The sequence below is a fragment of the Meles meles genome, chromosome X (assembly GCF_922984935.1).
Source record: "Meles meles chromosome X, mMelMel3.1 paternal haplotype, whole genome shotgun sequence".
NCBI classification, from domain to species: domain Eukaryota; kingdom Metazoa; phylum Chordata; class Mammalia; order Carnivora; family Mustelidae; genus Meles; species Meles meles.
This window is the reverse complement of record NC_060087.1, coordinates 105,043,554-105,056,148: the sequence shown is the minus strand read 5'-3', so window position 1 is coordinate 105,056,148 and position 12,595 is coordinate 105,043,554. Positions and strand designations below refer to the sequence as shown.

Genomic DNA, 12,595 nt, shown 5'->3' with positions numbered 1-12,595 from the left:
TGTATCTTTTAGGAACACATTTTGTCAGTGTAAATGATGAAGAAGGGTGGTTAGCATCATTTCATTTACTAGATGTCCAGTAGCTCTTCCATGGTAGATCCCTTCGGATGGATGTTAACATTTCATATAAAAATCTTCACCATTCATGCCCATTCCCATATGCCAATCATGTACCTCTATTCCAGAATCTGTTTTTTTAATTTTTTTCTGATTTTCCAATCTTTCTGCTTCCAGGGCACTGACCCAGACATTCACAACTGCCTGTCAAGAGTCATTCTAATCCTGGGGCATGGCTTCTCCCACACAAAGTAGATGATCAGGTGCACATCTTGTAGTTCTGTCCATTGGGTACTTTTTCCCTCTGTACTATCTTTCAAGGTTACTCCTGAGTGAGGCTGTCATGTAGTCACTTTCTATTTTTGGCTTGCATTGTGTTTCAAAATAACCCATCTGTAAACCAAATTCAGGATTTTCCTTTTTCCTTCAGTTGGTTGTAGGTGAACCCTTCAGGGTGGTTATCAGTGTGAGACAAAGGAGAGGTGCTGCTGTAACTGTGGTGGGTGACATGAGTGTTGGGGCTGCCTTCTTATGCAGCTTGCCAGCGTCTATTGGTTCAGCTTGTGCCAGGTCCTGGATGTGCCATTCCCATATTACCACAGATTGCTGCTAGGCCTCCTTGATGTTAAGACTTGATGGGGGGGCGCCTGCGTGGCTCAGTGGGTTAAAGCCTCTGCCTCTGCCTTCAGCTCAGGTCATGATCCCAGGGTCCTGAGATCGAGCCCCGCATCGGGCTCTCTGCTCAGCAGGGGAGCCTGCTTCCTCCTCTCTGTCTCTCTCTGCCTGCCTCTGCCTACTTGTGATCTCTGTCTGTCAAATAAATAAATAAAATCTTAAAAAAAGAAAAAAGAAAAAAAAAAGACTTGATGGGGACCTAGCAGCTGATGAACATTTCTAGATGCATGGTCACTGTTCCAAGGTCAATCATTTTATTTTTCACATGGCCTGCAGCTTGCCAGGAGCTATTTTCCAAAAGGTGTGGCATTGCCTTGCCCTAGAACTCTAGAGGCCTGAATTGTGATTGTCTCACATCTCTTTCATAAATTCAATACTGCATTTTTTTCATCACCAAAACCTCCAACAACACAGGGTCTGCCAGATGGTATGGGCCAGGTATCCTGGTTGCTTGCTCCATGGCTTAAATCTACTGTGGGTTTTTTTTTTCTTCCTGTAGACTCTACTCAATGGGTAAGGCTTTTGTTTCACCCATTATATGGCCAGAGCAATATTCCTGTGTATGGAATGTATTGCCTTCAGAACCCAAACAGACCTATCAGGTTTTATGTTTACTTGTTTGGAGTAGAGGTTACAAGATCCAGCAATTTGTCTCTTGGGAGAGGATATTCCCACGTGTCCTGATATTAGACTTCCTAATCACTGTACTGAATTATTCGGTCCCTGAATTTTTAAAGCATTTTTTCCTCACCCTCTAGAGCATGTATCTTACCAAGGCCATCATTATTCTTGTCACCTCAGGTTTATTTTGGATCAAGGTGATGATATTGATAGATGTAAGAGGTCAATATGATCATGTCCTGAGGGATGTCCAAATGGCCCATATCACACTGGACTCCGTTATGACAGAGGGTATGAGGAGTAACATAGCACTGAGGCAAAATTGTACATGTATTTGCTGTCTTTTTCATATGAATGTTCCCTGTTTCCTGTCCTCTTTCCTGACAGATAGGAAAGAAGGCATGTACCAAATCAATAACTGCAGGTCACATACCTGAAGCCATGGGGCTACTTCTTGTTTGAGTTTGCGGTAGTCTACAGTCATTCTCTAGGATCCATCCAGTTAATTCAGGGACTCAATTTTTTAATTAAGCAGGATATTACAAGAACTGCTACCCTTGAAGTCTTTAAATCTTTACAAGTGACAGTGAATTCCACCATCCCCCTCAGATCTGATACTACTTTTTTTAAAAATTTAATTTCTTTTCAGTGTAACAGAATTCAATGTTTATGCACCACACCCAGTGCTCCATGCAATAGGTGCCTTCCATAATACCCACCACCTCACTCCCCCAACCTCCCACCCTTCGCCCCTTCAAAACCCTCAGATTGTTTTTCAGAGTCCATAGTCTCTCATGGTTCATCTCCCCCTCCAATGTGATATTACTTTTTTTTATTCGTTTATTTGTTTATTTACAGCATAACAGTGTTCATTGTTTTGGCATTACACCCAGTGCTCCATGCAGTACATGCCCTCCCTATTACCCACCACCTGGTTCCTCAACCTCCCACCCCCCACCCCGCCCCTTCAAAACCCTCTGGTTGTTTTTCAGAGTCCATAGTCTCTCATGGTTCATCTCCCCCTCCAATGTGATATTACTTTTGATGTACTATCTTATTTAGTCACTGGGGGGAAGGAGGCAGCCTTAGAAACTTCTATTTTGCTTTCTCCATTATAACCAAGGACTCAATGGAGGGATTTCTCTAACTGCCAAATACGTCAATCCCAACGACATACTCAGGTATCATGAAAATGACCATCAGGTGAGTCAGCAGACCAGTGGATCCACTGTAAGTGAGGCGTTGGCCAGAACTCCATTTATTACCTGATCCCCATGTGACCCCGCTCTAACAAGGGGACATGATGATGTTACATGTCTCCAAATGTCAGTGTCAACTCAGACCCTTGGTCTAATAGCCCTTGAAATGTCTGGATATTTCTCTTTCCACAGCATACAGTAAATGTACAGTATATACAGTAAATTCACCCAAGTAAATGACTGTGGGTTCCTTTGGTAAGGACTGGGGGAAGGAATGGTGTTGCAGGATTCAGCCCTGGGGGCCATCTCTTCTGTAAGTGGGTTCTGGAACTGAAAATTAGCTTAGATCAGGAAACTTGACTAGGAATCATGACTTTTTTTAAATTGGGAAGACTGACCTCAAATTTTGGATCATGTATTCTTACTCTTTTTATTTTAATCATATATGTTAATCAATACCCTGTTTGCCTACCTATTTGCATGTAGGGATGCTGTGTTTTATTAATCATCTCTTCAGCTGCCTAGAGATCAGGCCCACTTGGTTGCCACTCTAGTCTTGTCTGCTATTTCAATGATTACAAGCCCCTGGCTGTTGGTTGTGGTCCACTATCACCTGGCTCTATTGCTGATGGGTAGAGAGGATTGCTTATCAGTTCCATTTCTTTCAAAAAATTCAGGGACGACCTCCATTATCATCTGTCCCGGCCTTCAGAGAGAGCCACCACTGAACTTCTTAGGGATGCTGCTGCTCCACTCACCAGCATTCTTCATGGCCGTAGGGAATGCTGTGTTCCCTTAGCCTCCACATGGAACATAGTCCTCTAGTGGGTCCTCAGGCTTCATATGATACATCCACTCCAGTATATCCACTGCCCTCAGCCTTTTAATTCCTCCTTCTACCATCTGCCACAATATTTTAGGAGTTTCAATACTATTGATGTGGGTCATTACTTTTTTCTAGGTTTGTAGAGGAGCCACCTATAAACACTGAGTTTACACCAGCTCTGGGAGCCCTGCTAGGGTGTTCCTGTACCCCAAGAAAGTGTCTCCAAACCCACAAACTCTTTCTTATCCAGTCTTAACATAAAGGCCTTTTCAGTTAAACACCTGTAGAATCTAGTCCCTCCACTGTTCCCTTGACTTCTGTCAGCACATGCTGGCTAGATCTTCTAGTTCCTTTGGGGCATAGTCCCTTTCCTCCTCTGTCAAGTTGAGCATGTTTTGTTGTGCTGCTTATGGTCCCATGGTTTTATGGAGGAAAGACCTCTGTATTGCCTTCTCATACGGAGGAAGTACTAGCTCTTATTTGAGAGGAGTGGGCTCAAAAATTTCAGAGAAGACTGGGGAATCAAAATCTTCAGGAGCATCCACTTAGATATCTCCATCCTGTGTGTCAGGGTGCTGGGATTTCCCAACCAACGACCCTGACTTTGGCATAACCTACCTGCCTCATTCAACTATCCTTGAAATTCAGCTACTCTAATGATCAAATGCTGGGTTTGATCTTCAAATTTTTAATGCTCACCATTGCATGAAATGAGAGTATGTGCAAGGTAAAGAGACTGTTGGGTTCTCACATTTAGTTTTTTAAAAAGATTTGCTTATTTATTTATTAGAGAAAGATAGAGAGAGAAGAAGGGGAAGAGGGAGAAAATCCTCAAGCAGGTTCCTCACTTAGTGTGGAGCCCGATATGGGCTTGATTCCAGGACCCCAAGATCATGACCTGAGTCGAAATCAAGAGTTGGAAACTCATCTGACTGAGCCACACATGGGCCCCTCAGGTTTAGTTTTTGTTATTTGCACTCAACTTTTTCTTATTTGTTTTTAGGACATCAATGTAACTGAGTAACAAGCATCAGATTCCATTTTCTTTATATTTATAATTCTCCCATACATTCCAGATGCTTGAGTCATTCCACCAGCTAGTGCCTCTTTTTCACTGGCCCATTCTTCCAAAACAAAGGTAAAAGCTTTAACAACTGGACTGCTGCCTCATGCCATGGGCTGTCTGTGCATAACTTCCTACTGGGAATAGGGTCCTCATTACTGCCCTTGTTGTGAGGGATCCAGTCACCAAACCCCATCTATGGCCTGCTTTCTTGGGATGACTTCTGGTACCAAATGTCATGGGTCAGACTCTCAGAGAGGCAGGTGTTGATGGGTTAGGAATGCAAAAGGTTAATTAGGGAGTAACACCTGTGAAGGAATAAGGACAAAGTAAAAATTGAGCAGGGGGGCCATCAAACTGTGGTATGGACCTGGTAAAGTCTCTACCAGCCCAAAGGGGCTTTCTGGATCCAAGATTGCTCGTTATAGAAGTGCTGTGTTGCATAGACATGGCTAGGTTCCACAGCTTTGCTTAGTCATTATCTGGGGGCTATCCCAAGAGAGTGTAACTTTATCACCATCTTGCTCAGTCACTGGCTACAGGCTCCCCTAAGAGTGTGATCTCTGTGCAAAAACTGAGGTGGAATCTGAAGAGCTAACAGCTGGAGGTTGTCAGTTACCTACAATGCTTGCAGCTGGGCAGTAAGTCATTTCTTAAAGGGGAGTTTGAAGGATGCATAACTATGTCTCCCACATGGATTGAGATCCAAAAGATGAGAAGAATCATACACTTCCTTTTCACTGCATCTTATAGCTGCACAAGTTGAAGTTAAAATGACCCATTTGTGGGGCTCCTGGGTGGCTCAGTGGGTTAAGGCTCTGCCTTTGGCTCAGGACATGGTCTCAGGGTCCTGGGATCGAGCCCCGCATTGGGCTCTCTCTGCTCATCAGGGAGCCTTCTTCCCTGCCTCTCTGCCTACTTGTAATCTCTGTCAAATAAATAAATAAAATCTTAAAAAAATGACCCATTTGTTTTTTCATCATCATTGTACTGTGAATTATGTTTCTGAGTGAAAACCCATTTCTCTAAGATTGTCACATCTATTAGTTTTAAAGTGTATTAGATATATTCCTATATTTTACTTTACTCTTTATCAATGGGGTTTTATATTTATTTATTTGTTTATCAATGCGGTTTTAAATCAGGATGCAGACTTTTAGAGGGAACTCTGGTTTAGCTGTGGGGTGAGGGTAAGAGCAGAGATAATGGTTTCTGTGTTGGACATGATGAATTTGATGTGCTTATGGGATAGTGCAAGTGAGGAGGTACCATAGACATTGGGATATACTAGTTTGATGCTCAGGAGAAAGTTTTGAGATGGAAATGAGGACTTGAGAGACAGCATAATACAGGTGGAAATAGAAACTATGGGATAGTACCCAGAGGGAGTGTACAAAGTGAGAAGAGAGGAAGAAACATGGTGGGACTCAGGAGAACGTTGACATTAAGAGATATAAAAGGAGAGCAGGAAACAGGAGAGAAATTAGCAGCAAAAGGGTAGGAGGAAGATCAGGAGAGAGTGCTATTACAGAAGTCAAAGAAATAGAGATTTTCAGGGTGGGACAGGTTAATAGCATTAAATTCTTGAAAGAGGCCAAATAAGATAATGACTATCAAGTAGGGCAAAGTGGTGGTTAATAAGCTTTTTATGTAAAGAGCAAGTTAGTAAATATTGTAGACTTTGTGGGCAATACTGTTTCAAGAACTTAATTCTGGCCATTGTAGGGTGAAAGCAGCCACAGATGATATGTGAATGAATATGCATGCCTATGTTCCAGTAAAACTTTATTAACAAAAACAGGCAGTGGGCCATATTCAGCCTGTGGGCCAAAGTTTGCCATACCTTGCTGTAAAGTAGGATTGTAGTTTACTGATGACCTTGTCAAGAGCAGTTCTTCTGGAATGGTGGGGTAGAAGCCATAGTTATTGAGGAAGAAGAGATGGGGGAGTAACAATATTTTCCAAAGCTCTATTGTAAGTGGGGAAAATGTAGGCCTTAAAAGCCATTACCAGGTTAAGAGTGGGTTTCCAGTCTTTCAGGAAAATTAGCACTCTTATCAGGGAAGATGGCAATGTAGTTTGGAAATATTTGTAAAGTTGTTTCCCCCATCAGCCTACATTCAAGCTTCTTGTGAGCTGTTGCTAGAGCTTTGACTTGTGTGGGCTAAATGAATATTTATTAGGAAAAATTTAAATCAACCATTTTACTACAGGATTGAAACTCAGTGAAACCACTTAAAGGTCGATTTTGCCAAATCTGCTGACATGGGGAGAGGATTATTTCTTAGACTGATATTGCAAGTTCTTTTATATTTTTATTTGTTATTTATTTATTATTATTATTTTTTTTTAGTTTTTGAGAGTGAGCAAAAAAGAGAGAGAGAGAGTGTGAGTTGGGAGAGGGGCAGAGAGAGAGGGAGAGAATCTTAAGCAGACTCTGTGCTGAGTGCAGGGACCAACTTGGGGCTCTGTTTTACAACCCTGAGGTCATGACCTGAGCCAAAATCAAGATTCAGATGCTTAACCAAGAGCGATCTGGGCACCTTGGTTCTTTTATACTTTTATAGAGAGGGCATTGTGAGTCAATAAATAAGCAAATATCTCCTGCTCCGAGCGTGGCAGGAATGTGATCATTCTGAGGTTCTCAGCAGCTAGGGGCCTATAAGGGTTAAGTATGACCCTTCAGTTGAAGAGGCTCACAGGTTTGGAGGCACAGAAGTTCCACATGAATGTATTAGGAAGCACACATCCTAGTGAAGAGGCAGAAGGAAAGTCTTCATGTTGGGCTCCTTATAGTTTTTTCTCTGAGCAAAGTGCTGGGCATGAATGGATGTAGATTCATTGTCTGCCTTGCCACCACACCTGCAGGCCCCTGAAGGCAGTAGCCGACTTTGCTCCTGCATCATCTGTGATGTTACAAAGATAATGCCTGTTAAAGAGGTTGGGTATCTTGCTCATTCAAATGAGTTTGTGAACCTTCAGTTTTGAAGATGCTAAGGAACTGGCAGTAGGTTTGGGACAATGACATGCCCTCCATAATACCTCCCTTCTTCGTTTCCTGACAACAGTGACAAAAGGCCTCCCAGGAAGCCTTTTGAGAAAGCCCAAATGTGTGCCCCACGTCTTCACTTAATATTAATGTGTCATCTACGACTCCTAGTCTTAGATGTGCAGGATGTTTCCTAGCATCTCATTCTTTGGCTTTCAGTTCTAGAGGCAAGTTGCTTTAATTCACCACGACACTCTTCACTTTTCCAAGTCCAGAGTGATAGGGATGAAACTGTCAGTCTCTCTAGTGGCTCCAGATTCAAAAGAGACTTCCTGTTGGGATGACAATTTCTGTGTGTGTCTACAACTGAATGCAGATATATTGCTGCTGAGTGTCCTATCTGCCAAGTCATCTGGTAATAAAATGATTCCCCAAAACCCAGTCCAATGGGGTGAGGATAAGAATGGAGGGGTAGGGCCCAGAGTAGCTGAATAACTGGCTCTGGATCCAACTGATAGGAGGTTTTGGTGATATAATTGGCCCGTGGCCCTTCCGAGACAGCATGTTACTCTATCTTTTGCTTCACAGAGTCTATATTTTTAAAAAAAGGCTTTATTTACTTATTCTCATATCATCTGTGGCTGCTTTCATCCTATAATCGTAGAGAGAGTATGAGAGCATGAGTGGGGCGAGGGGCAGAGGAAGAAGCTCCCACTGAGCAGGGAGCCTGATGAGAGACTTGACCCCAGGATCCTGGGATTATGACCTGAGTCAAAGACAGATGCTTAACCAACAGAGCCACACAGGTGCCCCACAGGAGTCTGCATTCTGAGGAATAATGGTTCTGCTACTTGCTTCTCAATGTGTTCTCCTTCTCTAGGTTCATCTCCCCAAGTGACAGTCAACCCTCTCTCCCCACCCAATATCAGGCAGGTGATTTACAGTTCTTGCCTGAACCTACCAAGTTTTCCTTGAGTATGTTTGTCCTTCCCATTGGAAGATTTTACGGTGCAATCAGTTGTGAATCTTCATAGACAAGGAAACCAATACGGGGACCAGGGGGCATTTTCCTTTTGTGCTTGGGGGTTTTGAAGCTCAAGACCTTTCTGCAGACCTGGTTGGTAAGTCTGACCCCATGTGTAAGCAAGATATATAGCGACCTGCAGTCTGATTTGAGAAAGACAACTCGTATTCCTTTGACTTCTCCCTCCTACCAAGGAGGGGGGAAAAAAAAACCCAAACCCCCCCTGAACTCAAATTGTACCCTATCATCCTCTGCCATAGCATCTGAGAATGGCTTTTCCTTCAGGGTAAGCAAGTGGAAGTTCCCATTAGAATAGAAATCTATTATTTTGAAAGATCTGGGAACATCATTTGGTACTTGAACCGATTTAATCAGCCCCCTCTTAAGGAAACACCACTCCAATCTGGTCACTGAATGTGCCCCGTAGGGACTCAGTTCTCTGCCAGTGGGACTGCTGTGGGTGTCCTAACTGAAGATAGGAAGGCAGCCGAAGAGCCATAAAGCATGATGGTTGGCCAACCTGTCACCATTTCTGAGGACGGTAAAGATGGGAGTAATCTGCCAAGGCCTCCCAGCCAAATTAACCTCAGTGTGTTTACATCAGTATACCCTTGAGAAGTTTCTGAGAGCTTTCCTTTTCCACTCTGAGTTTTCTGTTTCCAAGGCCTCGGGCTCCCTGTTCCAAAGTCCACGACTCCTGATAGCTTCCTTCCTGTCTCTAGCATCTTAAATGCCTCTTTCTTCTTTCCTGGCTCAGCTGCAAATGATCCCTTCTATCATTATCCTCCGTTTTCTATGGGGATCGGAATATAAAGTTGGCCTATATGTAAACACTTGCTGTATGTATTGGATAAAACTGTATTCCGCGTTCGGAATCTACCAATCAGACTAGACCCGTGGCCTTTCAGTTCTCTCTCAGAACCATTGTAACATCAGTACATTCCTGAGTTCATTACTTCTCTCTGCACTCTAGATCAGTGACCCTGGGTGGAATGAAGGTTTTTTTTTTTTTTTTTCCAATGGAACTTGCAGTTACTCTCAGAAATTCAGACAGCAATACAAAACATAGCCAGTTACCTAAGAGCACCAGAACACATATTTTGTGATGATGCAGGCAAGGAATTGGAAGTGTTATTGAAGAACATCAATTCTTAGTTTGGGCACTTTGCTGGGAGGTCAGATCTGGAGAAGGGAGGTGGGAGACCAAGGTTAGGGTCAAGGCCTCTGAGGAGGGGGTCCCAAAGTGTGGAGGAGACAAAGAATGGGAACGGAAGGCCTTGAAGTCAAAATTTCCTATCAATGAAGTCCTGCTGCTTGCTGCTTGTAGACACCATCCTGACAAATCTAACCTAAAGTCTGGGTTGCACACTGCTGTTTAGGTCAAGGGCTCTGAGCCTGACTGTGTGTGGTTGCAGCTGAGTGTCAGGCAGGGGCGGTGTCATCCTTTATGAGAATCACCCGCAAGATGACTGTGACATCATTGGCAAAGGTTCTGGTGGGAAGTAAATTAATGAACAATAACATCTTGGTGCCTGCATCCGAGTAAATTTTTAAACAGTCAAAGCACAGACATGGAGTTCTTTCTTTACAATTTTATTTACAAAATGTATTAAAACTTTGTACAATACCTCATGGCAATGAGGGTCCGTAATTTATGCCCACACATGCAATTTACGCTTTTACGGCCATTAGTTTGCTTGGCAATTTTTCTGTTCACTGAAGTACAGCTTTAACAAGAAAAAGAAAAGAATTGGGAAAGAAAATCCTCAAGTGACTACTGCCAAACTCCCATAGCTTGAAGTTAGTAGCAGAAATTTGAAGCAATCAATTTTTTTAAACATGCAAGTTTTTAAAAAATAACAAACCAATTTACCCGCCTCTTCATTCCCAGTGAAGTTTCCTCTGAAAAACTGATTTGAGTCAATAAACATACATATCTCTGTATACAGTGCCTATGAAAACATTTGTGTGTAGGTCTGGTTGATTCGTTTTATACAACTTCACATTTGCACGGCGTCAGCTTCCTGCTCTGGACATCATAGCATTCAGAAGTTGAAAATCACAGGTTCATGAAAACAAAACAGAACAAAAACACAACAGCTTTCTTTTTGTTTGTTCAATACCATTTAAAATTTGACAGGTGAGTTATTCGCTGATGACACGATTTTTGGAATGAAAGTTTATATTACACTTTCCTGGAAACGTTTCATTGGAACGAGACTTCTTCCTTCCTTTTCTGAAGACAAGAGCAAATGGGCAGCGAGTTGGCTAAGCATCTAAAGGTCACACTTGGGAAATGAATTCGAGTTCCTAGTTTTTACAGTCTGGAAACTTCCCAATGCACATCACTGATGAGAGCAAACTACTGAACTACAGAAAGCATACGTCATTATATAGGAGGTAATTAGTGAGCGGAGACTATTTCCTCTGACTGTTCTGATAATGCCAACGGCAGGTACGCAATTAGTTACTTGATAGACCGTGGAGCAGTGGAGCGATCTTCTGAGAGAGCCAGTAGAGAGACTGCTCTGAGCAAGGACCTAGGAATGATGCTGAGGCCCTTGGTTTAGCAGTAGGTTTGGGAATGCATTTTAGTCTTTGCAAACTAGAAAAGGACACATGCAGTCTGACGAAGAGCCACGGGCAGTAACCGGCAACAGCTGGGAAGACAGACCTAGCAAGAGTAAAGTCGGACTGAGAACTGTGGTCTGAACCCACTGGCCCGCCTTGCGACGCGGTCCTGTCTCCAAGGTGTACACTTGAAAGGCATACTTAGCGGAGAAAGCAGAGCTAAACACAGTGTTGTTTCTGAGAAAGATACTCTAAACACATTTGGGAGTGTAGGCAGCATTTCCCTCACCTCAATGTTAAATACTCAGCTATATTGACTTAAAATGCACGCTGAAGCAAGAAAAACAGATCTGTGAGCTGCAATTCCAGGCTTCTTGGAGAGCCCCGGGATCCATTTTAGGAAAGCACCAAGAGGTTTGCCTGATAGTGCCCCGTCCCTTGCTACACACAAAAGTCAATTTCGAAAGCTCTGTTAATCCCTTCACCGAGTGGGAAGTTATCAAAGCATTTTCACAAAACCGTTTCAAGAACACAGAGAAGTCACGGTTTAGTCCCTTTTCCAAAGTGTTTGAATTTTCTTAAGTGTTGCATTTACATTGTAAAGATATACACATTTCAGCAATGTTGAAAGGAAAGAGGGTGCACAGAACATCACTACCAACAGGAACTACCAAAAACATCTGATCAGCAGATCCTAGAAGAAATGCCAGTCTGTCTTCCCAAACACAGGGAGTCAGAGAATTTTTTTTTTAATCAAGAGGAATAATTATTTTAACTGAGATGGGCCTATTTGCTGAACTGGAATTTAAAATTTGTGTGTGTGCATGTGCGTGTGTGTGTGTGTGTGTGTGTATTAAAGAACATGGTGTTTTTTTATTGAGCAGTGGTATCAAAGAATGGCTTTTGTTGAACTGACTTTTTTAATAAGATTTTTTTTCACATATTGGAATCTTGCATGTCCATTTTTTTGTTGGTTTTATTTTAATTTTTTTCAAGCAAAGCAAAAAGATTTCAATGATGGTTTGCATTGTCGCGAGTCTCAGAGTGTTCCATAAGGCACTGAAGGAAAAAAACATCAGTTTTTCCTATTGAAAGGTCATTGCACCATCAGCAATATTCGTGTCACACCCGACACCAAGGAGAGTGAAATCTGGCTCAGGATCCTTGAAGCAGCCACGTTTTCAGTGATTCCTCTCATCACATGCCGCCAGTGGGATAGGATCTGCAAAGGCAAGGGGGGGGGGAACTTCCATGTGAATGGGCTTTCTCTTAGGAATTTCCAAGTTTCTTATGCCTCAGTCTATCTTGGACGAGAACCGTGAGTATTTTCTCAAACTGGCATCTCTGGGGCTGCACCAGGTTTGACTGGCTTTAGGCAACAAGTCTGTTTAAATTCTCTCTCCTGAGGCAAATGCTTTGCAATAGGTTAAATTAGGTTCTTTCTCTACTGTGCCTTGTACTAAGGATTATATGGATGTTGCATAAAGTCTAACTTCAGGCGTTGATTACTTAGGATGCAGGTAGACTAGGAAGTCTTGGTAGAATACATATAGAAATATTCAGGACAGCT

General features: G+C 42.6%; 1 protein-coding gene across 5 annotated transcripts in view; it reads right to left on the bottom strand.

Annotated features, from left to right (window-relative positions):
- Window positions 1-10,038: 10,038 nt before the first annotated feature.
- The window catches only part of GRIA3 (glutamate ionotropic receptor AMPA type subunit 3), a 291,350-nt gene continuing 288,793 nt past the window's right edge, over window positions 10,039-12,595 (bottom strand). For all 5 annotated transcript variants that reach the window (XM_045995279.1, XM_045995280.1, XM_045995278.1 and 2 more), the window contains one exon: window positions 10,039-12,247. The gene's annotated coding sequence lies outside the window, so the exon portion shown is untranslated. The remainder of the gene's footprint in view (window positions 12,248-12,595) is intronic.